Source organism: Aegilops tauschii, chromosome 7 (assembly GCF_002575655.3).
Source record: "Aegilops tauschii subsp. strangulata cultivar AL8/78 chromosome 7, Aet v6.0, whole genome shotgun sequence".
In the NCBI taxonomy this organism is placed as follows: domain Eukaryota; kingdom Viridiplantae; phylum Streptophyta; class Magnoliopsida; order Poales; family Poaceae; genus Aegilops; species Aegilops tauschii.
In genome coordinates this window covers 633,840,900-633,852,093 of record NC_053041.3, presented here as the reverse complement: position 1 = coordinate 633,852,093, position 11,194 = coordinate 633,840,900, and the positions used below count along the sequence as shown (strand labels likewise).

General features: G+C 44.4%; 1 pseudogene; it reads right to left on the bottom strand.

Annotated features, from left to right (window-relative positions):
• Positions 1–877: 877 nt before the first annotated feature.
• Positions 878–10,259, bottom strand: LOC109782471 (uncharacterized; annotated as a pseudogene).
• Between the last annotated feature and the right edge of the window lie 935 nt (positions 10,260–11,194).

The window sequence follows — 11,194 nt, the reverse complement described above, 5'->3', positions numbered from 1 at the left end:
GTTGAAGGTCGTATATGCAGACTTTGTAGGATGAGCAGAGGAGGCTCGATCTTTTGGCAAAACGTGCATGCTCCGTTCATGAGCAAAAGAACTTCATGCCCTATGACTTGCACATGATCCATGACCGCCAATGCAAAGTCACTAGCGCATCGGTGAGAACCATCTCCAACTTCGTCATGAAGTTTTGCGGTGTGATTGCAGGAGTGGAGACTATGTGGTCATCGGACTCGTCAACCATGAAGATGTAAGTTTTGCTTCTTGTTGTTCTACATGTTGGTCAATTCATTGCTTCACACATTGTTGCAACTTGATGTACCATGGACCAAGGGCAACGCCGTTTACGCTCATACATTGTAGGATGAAGCTCAAGGAATGCATGTGACAACATATGCTGATTCTGACTTGTGCATCGCTGAATTTGGAATCCATGATTTCAAAAACTTGTTCAGCATCCGGTTATCATGGATGTGATATTTACATTTGAACTATTGTTGTACTAGGTATATTTTGATGTTATTTATGTATGAATTGTGCTCTTTTATATAATTATTTGAACGGACGTTTAGGAGACATTGTTGAATGGCCGGCTTTCATATAAGTGTCTACGGACTGGTCTGGACCGGTTGGCGGACTAATAGTGTGTCCATTGTAGGGGTGGCGTTGGAGATGCCCTTACCCTTCCTGGCACCACTTTTTGTTTCGTCAAGTTAATATACTAATATGTAATACTTTAATGTGAGACAGTTTCAATTGATTCATTTTTTGTCACATTTTTAATAGCCATTGCACACATGTTTCCCCTTCTTCCTTCTTTTTCCCATGCAAATAATTAATCTATTAAAAATACTCCAAGTGTAATATGTCTTCAAATGCTTTATTACTGGCTTGGTCCATGCTGGCTTATTGTACTGGTAGTGGATGTGAGCATGGAGATGTCGGTGTGGCGGCGGAACCTGGCGACGGCACAGTCGGTGCCAAATATGTCGGAGGAGATGTAGTTGTGTCCACCACTCATGACCGGCATGTTGGTGCTTACTGTGAGCTTGTTGACGTAGTTGGATCGGTAGGTTTGGCTGAGCACGCCATGGAGACTACCAGTGAGGTTGTAGAATTTAAAACCAATGTCGAGGTGTGCAAGGTTGTCATCCTCCGCCACCCTATATTTGTGGATACGTGAGTCGTGCTCTGTCATTGTCACCACAGTCGCCATGATGTCAAACACTCCATTGAGCTGCACTCTCAAACTATTGGTCGGGGCGATCCTTGTGGCCGTTACCCCTGTCATCACCGTGCACTCCCACCATGCACCGAGCACGGTTGGGATGTCAATGGGCTCGCCATCAAATGCCATCTCCAAGCGATCGACCATATTGCTCCACTTTGAGGTCTTCTTGGCGCCTATGAAGATGCGGTGCTCGGTGAAGCGGATGCCGAGGGCCTATATCCAGGTGAAGTCACGGCTCATGGTGGGTTTGTGCTTGCCAATGAAGTGTGCGGTTATGTGGAGGTTGGTGTCAGAGATGATGCAAAAGTCCCGGTCCTTCTTGCCATGGAAGTAGAAGGTGTTCCCGTCGCCACCAGTGAATCGCGGGTCACCACATGAGATGCCCGGATAGAAGTCACACACTTGAGGGAGCCAAAAAAAAAATCAGAATTAGTACAAACGTAAGTGTATGCAACATCATTTCCATTTGAGAAAGTACTTAATGCAGAAGGTCTTGCAGCTGGGGCACATGACGATGCAGCTGTCCGAGCACCGCTTGTCGCACTTGGACTTGCACCCCTTCTTCCCGGCTGTGTCCGGGCACGACAGCACCTGTTCCCCGGGAGTCACCACCTTAAAGTTCTTGGGCAGCCGCCGACTGGGTGGCAAAGTCGCCTGAGCAGCAGCACCGGCGAGGATGACTGCGCACACGGCTACCACCAGAGCACGGCTCTCGGATGGCGTGCGATGCACGGCTCGAGAGCGACACGCACTTCAGGTGCGAGTTCGTGCCAGATCTGGGGGGATCGCGACTGGATTTCCGGCCAGGAGCTCTCCTCCGGCTATCGCGCCGGCTGATCCTCCTCGCCCCCGACGGCGGGACGGTGGATGACCTGCGGTGGCGCGCCGACGACGACCTCGAGACAGGTCAGTTGGTCTGATTCCCGTCACACCTGGTCAGAATTGTTCCCTACGACGTGGAGAGTCTCCCGTTTGCGGGGCTTGACGGTGACGGGTTCGCCGGCGACCTGCCGGGGCCACCCTCGCCGGAGTAGAGAAGATGGCCTGCCTTGTACAGACCGCGGTTGTCGGTAGCATGCTTACTTCCGTACAGAAAGGGCGCCATTGTCGAGTTGGGGAGAAGGGCGCTGTTGTTGGACGACACCGAGCGGGTGGTGGACAGCCGTGGTCTCCGGCATGGCGAGAGGATTGCGGTACATCGTGTTCTCGATTTCCCGTGTCATGTGGCACATGTTGGGCACGACTTGGTGGTGGATGCGGTGGTACACGGGGGGGGGGGGGGGGGAATTCGAGGCGTGCGGCCGCCATGAATGCGGGGGGAAGGTGGAGAAATCCCCTCACCCCGGGGTTGGGCCGACGCACTTGAGACTTGCCTCCACAAACCACCCCACCCAAAATCACCAGATCCAGCGAAGCAAAAGGCGAGCAAGGTGAGAGATGGCGGATTGGAGATTGGGGATGGAGAGATCCATCGTCGAATTGGCCAACGGAGACGAGGAGAAGATGGAGAAGGCCAAGGAGATAGTATCCTGGTTCTCGTCTCGAAAGGAGATGCGCCGTGCAGCGAAGAAAGTGTTCAGGAACCTGACGGTAGAGGAGGACATGAGGCTCACCCCCAACGGCTTCACCACGCCGTAAAATGGTCCGGTGAGCTCACTGGTTGCGCTGGTGTGGGCGATGGAAGAGACAGAGGGCAAGGATCTGGAGCAGAAGGGGAAGTGGTGGGTGTTTCGCTCGTGCCACAGCTTCCCCACGGGCCCGGAAGAGATGGTGGTGGGCGGCGTCATGGCGATTCCGGCGTCGGGGAGTCGCTGGATTCCAATCCAGATCAAATCCAGTGAGGAGGAAGGGGAGCAGGAATCTGACGATGCAGATACAGGGGGGGGGGTCGAGGAACGGGAGATCCCGAAGCGCAGGGGAAAGATAGTTGTCACAGAGCTGCCACGCAGGTCTCCTCGCCTCCTCCGTCGATCCCTGCGCATCCGCGACCTCGCCTCCCGCCCGGCGGAGGACTAGGCTGCTCCCTTGCCGGCAACCGCTTCTGGTTGCTGGCTGGGGAGGAGTCTAATGAGGAATACGGGTGCTCATCAGATGAACCAGGTACGATTTGTGGGAATCCTGTTAAATATTTGCACGCCTTTTCTGAAGATGTCATTCAGACTAGTGTGGTGCACAGTGGAGAGGGGGGGAATCGAAGGAATGATGCTAAGAATACTATGAGAGACAAAACAAATAAAATCATAAATAGAAATAAACTTTATGTTGATGCTCTGGTGAGAAATGAAAAAAAGCCAATGAGGCTATGAATGACAGATATATACTATGAGGGGAGAAGAGGTTAAAGCTAGGATGAATTCGATAATACCCATCTCAGATTATTGGTCGGAGACTGGGTTGGATCTAGAATTTCTGGATAGATAATTGTATGGTTAAAGCTGATATACATAGCAATAAACCAGGGGGGAATGTGCGCTATTCAGGAAAAAAAGAAATTGGTGATGGGAAGGTTGAGGACTGGGCTCTTGACCCAGGCCCAACAGGGAGAGCTGAGAGTTCCTATTTTGGGGGAGATGCGGAGAGGCCCAGTGGGCCATCCAGCTCTTCTCAACATATATATACCAACCCACCCCTTCCAGAGGACGAGAAAGATAAGGAAGGACCAAAATTATGGTTTGTAGAGGTGCCGCCAGAGAGAGAACACCAAATGAACAGAGGGTTTGGTACATCTGGAGGGGGAGGGGGAGAGAGGGATGGTAGCTGAAGAAGCGAGAGGAAGGGGGAGAAATCTACACCCGCAAATCCTATGATAAGGAGAGAGCTGACCAAATTCTTGAGGCAAGCAACTCCAGAAATCCCATCAACAGGCAAGATTCTAAGGATTTGACAGATGCAGATAAGGAAAAGGCCAAGATGGCTAAAGATGAGGTGGCCAGATCTTATCCCAAAGAAAATCAGATGGAGGGGATGAACCAGCTGCCTGGTGGGGTGGATCTGGCTCAACAGCAGGTATGACTGACCACCCAGCTGGCTCAACTTGCTCAAAACTCTAGGGCCGTAGGTGGAGATGGAAAGAACAACGGTGAGGGGAATAGCTCTCACACCCGGATCGATGGTGGATTTCAATAGAGAAGAGTTGATCCAGTTGGGAGAGGAGAGGCTAATGTGGCTACAGGAGTGAGAGGTCACCAAAGCAATTTTACCAACAGAGGGGATAATTTTCAGAGAAGTGGGCAAGACAGAGATAATTTTGATCCAAGAAATGCTGTGGATAGAGGAAGAATGGCAGTGAGAGGAAATACAAACAACATATGCAACAAGTGCAAGAACACTGGCCATGCCACTAAGGATTGCATGCTGGGGCACTGTCTGATTTGTGGAAAAAAGAACCACATTACTGATGACTGTAATTGTCTAAAACAGATTAAACCAGTTCCTAAGTTTGTTGGCTATGCTGCAAAAGGGTTGGGGGTGCTGCTAGTTCAAAGTTCTAAGGAGGTGCTGGATGTTGAAAATCCCAACCCCATGGCACTAGTGATTGTGGTTTCAGGAGAGGTGAATGAGACTCGGTTAATTGACATAATGCACTACATGTTTAATTGGAATTGGCAATGGAGATACAGAAGACAGAGTGAGAATTCCTTTCTAGTTAGGTTTCCAAGCAAAGGGAGATTGGTGGAGCTAATCCAGTGCAAAGACTTCGATTTGTTAGGTTCTGGGGCTATCATCAATGTCAGTAACTGGGGCTTTGACACACAGGCCATAGGGAAGCTTCACACTGTGTGGGTCAAGTTTGATAAGGTACCTGAATGTTTCAGACACTTTTTTGGTATGTGTGAAGTTGCTGCTACCTTTGGATCAGTATTGGAGATTGACATGAATACCATAACTCAAGACAAGATCAGGGCAAAAGTGGGAGTGAGAGATCATGAGAAAATTCCAGCATACACTGAGATCACTGCCAAAAATCTGATGATATATAGGGTGAGACCAGAACTGGAAATGGTGGTTGAAATGGGATGGTATGGTGAGCAAAAGAAGCATGGTTTTGAAAATGAGGAAATGAGAAATTTGGAAGAGGAGATGAGGAAGAGACACAAAGGATCACACAACCAGTTGGATGGAACAAAAGAAATTATCAGCTTGGGCAGTTTGAATATCAGCGAATATGAGGAAATGAGGAAAAGTGCAGAGGAAATGAAAGCTATGCAGAGAGATCACATCAGAGAGATGGAAGTCAGGGAAATTTTTGAAGCTGATCTTGGAAAAGTCTTTCTAAAACTGGAGGAGATGGAAGAAGAGAGGGCTAGGCAGAATGCCTTAAGAGCTAAGGAAGAGGTGAAGATTGCTGAGTTGGAAAAAGAGAGAAAACACCTGCTGGAGGTGGTGAGCAAACAACAGGATATGCTAGATACTTGTGTAAGCAAGATTGAATTCTGGGAAGCTAGGGAGAGAGAATTGGAGGAGATCACTGGCAATGAGTTAAAAGGAACTGACAACAATAAGCAGGAAGAGGGCAATGATACTTATCTAGAACCTGTTGACTACAATGCCAGCCAAGAGTTAGTCTCCTTTGGGACCAAGCTGGGGATGAAATCTAGGGGAGAAGGTGAAGAAAAAGAAAATGATAACACTTCAGAAGAAGCCCTGAGGAGATGTGACAGGTTGGTGGACTAAAAAGATGCAAAGATTGAGGAGGTGACTAAAGAGAGAACTGCTGCAAAAGACAATTATGGTAACTCATTTGAAACCTTTCATGATAATTCTTCATTGTTGTTTATGGCTAATAAGGTGGGGTTTGATTTGGGATGTACTATTCAGAAACATGGAACAAAGTAGACAAGATTTTTATAATCAAAACGATGAACAAGGAGGTTGTTTCTAAAACTGATAATAATATAGAACTAATTGATGTTGGGGATAATGATCTTAAAGATTTATGTTTTGATGATGACCACTCTGATTATGCTTTGGAGATCGATTACGACACTCATCTAAAGAGCATATTTACAAGTGGTAAAAAAACAGCTCTGGCTCACCAGGATTATCCTGTGGGAAGTCAACTGTTAAAATAGGGGGACACAATAGGAGGAAGAAAAAGAAAGTTAATATCTAATTATATTCTGATTTCAACATGATTGGCATGTTTTGGAATGTGAGAGGAATAGGTCCTGATATTAAAAGAAGTTTTATTAGAGATCTTATTAGCAATAAGAAACTAGATTTTGTTGGTATTCAAGAAACTATTAATTCTCCAAAAATGAACTCCATAATCTATGTGGAGGGATAAATTTCATTTGGACATGGGCCCCACCTAGAGGAAGATCAGGGGGATCCTAGTGGGTGTCAATGGTGATACTTTTGATACTATAAATGAGGAAATTGGGGAATATTTTGTTAGTTTACTGGTTTTTGACAAGAAAGGTAAGTTTGATTGGAACTTGGTGGTAATATATGGAGATGCTCAAAAAACTGGGAAAGCTGCCTTCTTAGCAGAATTATCCAGAATGTACCAGAAGAATAACTCTATGCCTGTGTAATTCGGGGGTGATTTCAACATTATCAGAAATAGCAGTCAGAAAAATAAACCCAGTGGTGATAACCACTGGAGTTTTGTTTTTAATGCTATTATTGAGCATGCTGGATTGAGAGAACTTCCCTTAAATGGTAGACAATATACATGGGCCAATAATCTATATGGCCCTACTTATGAAAAACAAGGTAGAATCTTAATTTGCCAAGATTGGGAGGAACATTATCCTCTTAGTGTTGTTCAGTCTCTGGAGAGAGAGATTCCTGATCATACTCCTCTGATCTTAAATACTGGAGATGTAAGAAATAGTAATCCTCTTTTTAGATTTGAAAATGCATGGATGTTAAAAGAAGGTTTCAAAGATTATGTCATTTAGATTTGGAATGGACACTTTTATGTAGACTGTCTGGAAAGATGGCAACAAAAATTAAGAACCTTCAGAAAAAAGGTGAAGGGGTGGATTCTCAATTATGATTCTTGGTATAGAAAAACTAAAAAGCAAATCCTTAATGACCTAGATATGATTGACAAAAATGCTGAAAAATTTGGTCTACACTCTAATGATAGAGAGGAACAAAAAAGATTAAGGGCCCAACTTCAAAACCTGCTTAAACAAGAAGAGATGAAATGGCTACAGAGATAAAAGACAGGGAAATCAAAGATGGAGATAATAACCCCAACTATTATCATGCAAAGGCCAACGGCAGAAAAAGGAAGAACGTTATACTTTCATTAGAACGAGATGAAGGGATCATAGAAGGGAATGAAAACTTGGTTAAATACATTACATAATTTTACAAAAACCTCTTTGGGGAACCGGATGCCTCCACTATTAACTTGGGGATCCAGTATGCTCCAGGGATTAGTCAGGAGCAAGCTGATCAACTGATTGAGCCCTTCTCTATGAAGGAACTCCATGATGTGGTTTTTGGTATGGAAAAAAAATAAAAGTCCTGGGCCTGATGGCCTGCCTGCTGACTTCTACCCACACTTTTGGGATGTTGTCAAATGGGATCTCAAGAGTTAATTGGATGAATTTCATTCTGGTACACTGGACATAAAAAGACTAAACTATGGGATAATCACTTTAATCCCAAAAGTCAAAGATGCCAAACAAATCCAAAAGTATAGACCAATCTGTTTACTGAATGTGAGTTTCAAAATTGTAACCAAAGTACTGATGAATATATTGAGTAGAGTGGTTTCACCTATCATCTCACCCACTCAGACAGCCATTATCAAGGGGAGATACATTATGGAGGGGGTGGTAGTCCTACGTGAAGCTTTGAACACTATACATGAAAAGAAGCAGAGTGCTATACTCTTCAAAGTTGATTTTGAAAAAGCATATGATAAAATCAAGTGGCCCTATGTATATAAAATGATGGAACTTAATAATTTACCTGAGAAGTGGTTTGACCTAGTGATGCACACTATGATAAGGGGACATGTGTCTATTAAAGTCAATGACACATTTGGACCATATTTCAGAACTCACGAAGGCTTAAGGCAAGGGGACTCTCTTTCCCCATTACTGTTTGATATTGTTGTAGATGCCCTAGCCACTATTCTGGATAGAGCTAAGAATGAGGGATTTGTTAAAGGAGTGCTGCAGGAAATGGGGAATGGTGGTGTCAACATGCTACAATATGCAGATGACACCATATTCCTATTGCAAGATGATGAAAACAGTGCCAAAAAATTTTAATTCATCTTGACAGCTTTTGAACAAATGTCTGGGCTTAGTATTAATTTTCATAAAAGTGAACTGTTCTTACTCGGAGAAGCAGCCAAAAAAGCTGACAAATACCAAGGAATATTCACTTGTGAAATAGGGAAAATTCCTTTCAAATATTTGGGCTTTCCTGTGTCCAATATAAAACTGGGCAATAAAGCTTGGAAAGTTGTTACTGAGAAGAGTGAAAAAAGGTGTGCTTGTTGGCAAGGGAGATTACTGAATATGGCATGTAGAGTGACCCTGGTACAAGCATGCCTGACAAATATTCCATTGTTTATGATGTCATTCTACCCTCTTCCAGCTGGACCTAGAAAGAAAGTTGACTTTTATAGAGCCGGATTGGTCTGGCAGGAAAATGAAGATAAAAAATATCACCTAGTTAATTGGAAGACATTTTGCCTTCCAAAAGAACAAGGGGGGAGGGGGCTGGGGATTCTGAACCTTGAGATCGTGAACAAAGCACTTTTAGCCAAGTGGCTTTGGAAAATGGAAACTGAAAATGGTATGTGGGTTGATATCATTAAAAATCAATATGTAAAGGGCAAATGCTTGTCTGGTATTGAGAGAAAAACTGGAGATTCTCAATTCTGGGGGGCTCTGTTAGGAGTAAAGAAAATATACTTCCAACATGTGAAAAAAGATTAGGGGACGGTGAGAACACTAGATTGTGGGAAGATTGGTGGGTGGGCTCCAAACCTCTTAAAGAAGCCTATCCCAGACTATATAACATCAGCTTTGACCACAACATTTCTGTGGCTGAAGCCATCCAAAAAGGATGGGGAGGATTCAAATTTAGACGTACCCTCATGGGAGATTTTTTTGACCTATGGGGCAGTCTGAAAATGAGATGTGAGGAAGTTAGAATGTTTGGGGGCAAAGACCAACCAATGTGGATGTTAACTAAAGATAGAATTTTTTTGGTGAAATCTCTCTATGATTTTCTCATTAAAACTGATGTTGGTTTTCCACATAAATTCCTCTGGAAAATCAAAACCCCTGCCAAAATCAAAATGTTTCTTTGGCTTCTGGCTAGGAAAAGTATATTAACTAAGGATAACCTGGCCAGAAGAGGTTGGAAAGGAAGTAAAATCTGTGTCTTTTGTGGGAAAGATGAATCAATTGATCACTTGTTTTTCTCTTGTTCTGCAGGTAAATTGATGTGGAGCCTGGTTAAATGTTCTTTTGATCTTAGAAATATTCCACAGAACCTAAATAATTGTTTGACAACTTGGATCAAAACATTCCAGCAAACACAAAGACATCTAGTGATTGTGGGGATGTCTGCAATGTTTTGGTCCATCTGGAAGTGCAGGAATGATGTGATTTTTAGATCAAAAAAATCTAAATGACCCTATGACTATTGTCAGGAAGATATGCAACTGGATTATTGACTGGTCTATTTTGCAGAAAAATAAACCCAGGGGGAAAAATGCTGATGCTGGGAGCAAAAATAATAGAGCGGGTGGCAAGTAAAGTTTACAAAAGGCGTCGCAAGGGTGGAGGCCTGGGATGAGAAGACTGGGAGCTGCCGGCGACTAGGCAGCTTGTAGTGGTTTCTTTCCTTTGTGGCTTGTTTTGCCTTGCTGTCAGTTGCTTGTAATCTTTCGTTTTGCTGGCTTTTGGATTTATGTATGCCCTAGGAAGACTGATGATGCTGTGAACCTCTACTTTGCCGTTGGTTTCGTTAATGAAATCGGAGGGACAACCCCCTCTTTTAATAAAAAAAACACCAGAGCAATAACAAAGGCTACGAGCTGTCGTGCCATGGGGCGGGTAACTCGAACTCCGAGCTCTTGCCTGAGATATTGATCTGTGCACTGTGCTGCCTGTGGGCTATGGTGATGGTGATCGGGTAGGAATGGGATGGAGCTGGGTGAGAATTTGTAGGGCGGGGTGCTCACCTGGATGGATGCGTGGTGGTGGCTACTCTTAGTCTGAGGCAATCCTTCTCTAGTTAATGACGATTTAATTTGGATTAGTGAATTGTTGCGTGATTGCGTCCGCTAAGGAAGGAGAGCCGACTTAATAAAAAACTCTAGTAGCAGCCCTAGGTCAAGTCCTGTTCATGCTGATCTGTTATTGGTCCGATAGAGCATCTACAGAGGTGGCATTTATCTGAACGTACCCTTCCATCTACAGAGGAGTACCAAAATTACATCAGAGGCAAACAAAATACTAAAATCCTTGGCATCTCTACCTGGCCACTTCGTACTACCAAAATGCATGTATGTAATATGTTTTTTTACACATTTGACATGACTTGCACTTGGAAAAATTTATGTCTAATACTCCCTCCGTCCTATAATATAAGAGAGTTTTTAAAACTACACTAGTGTAAAAAATGCTCTTGTATTATGGGATAGAGGGTGTACATGTTAAATGTAGACCTGAAAGAAAGACAGGTGTGATGTGAGGCGTCGAAACAGAGCAATGAGTAGAGCCCCTAGGCTAGTGACAAGCTAGCAGAAAAAACTAGGAGAACAAGACCATCAAGGCGGTCTCCAAGTATAACCCTCCTTGCTGTGTTCGTCAATAAGATTCAGAATAGCTCTTGGGGAAACTCTTTGTCGCTTGAAATGTTCTTCTGTTCTGCTCACACCAAATGCGCCACCAAACGATCATGGCTGCTGCTAACCTCTTTTATTTGGACAGCCTGGTAGAGAAAGCAAGGTTGCCAGCTTGCCACCAGGATTTCAGACAA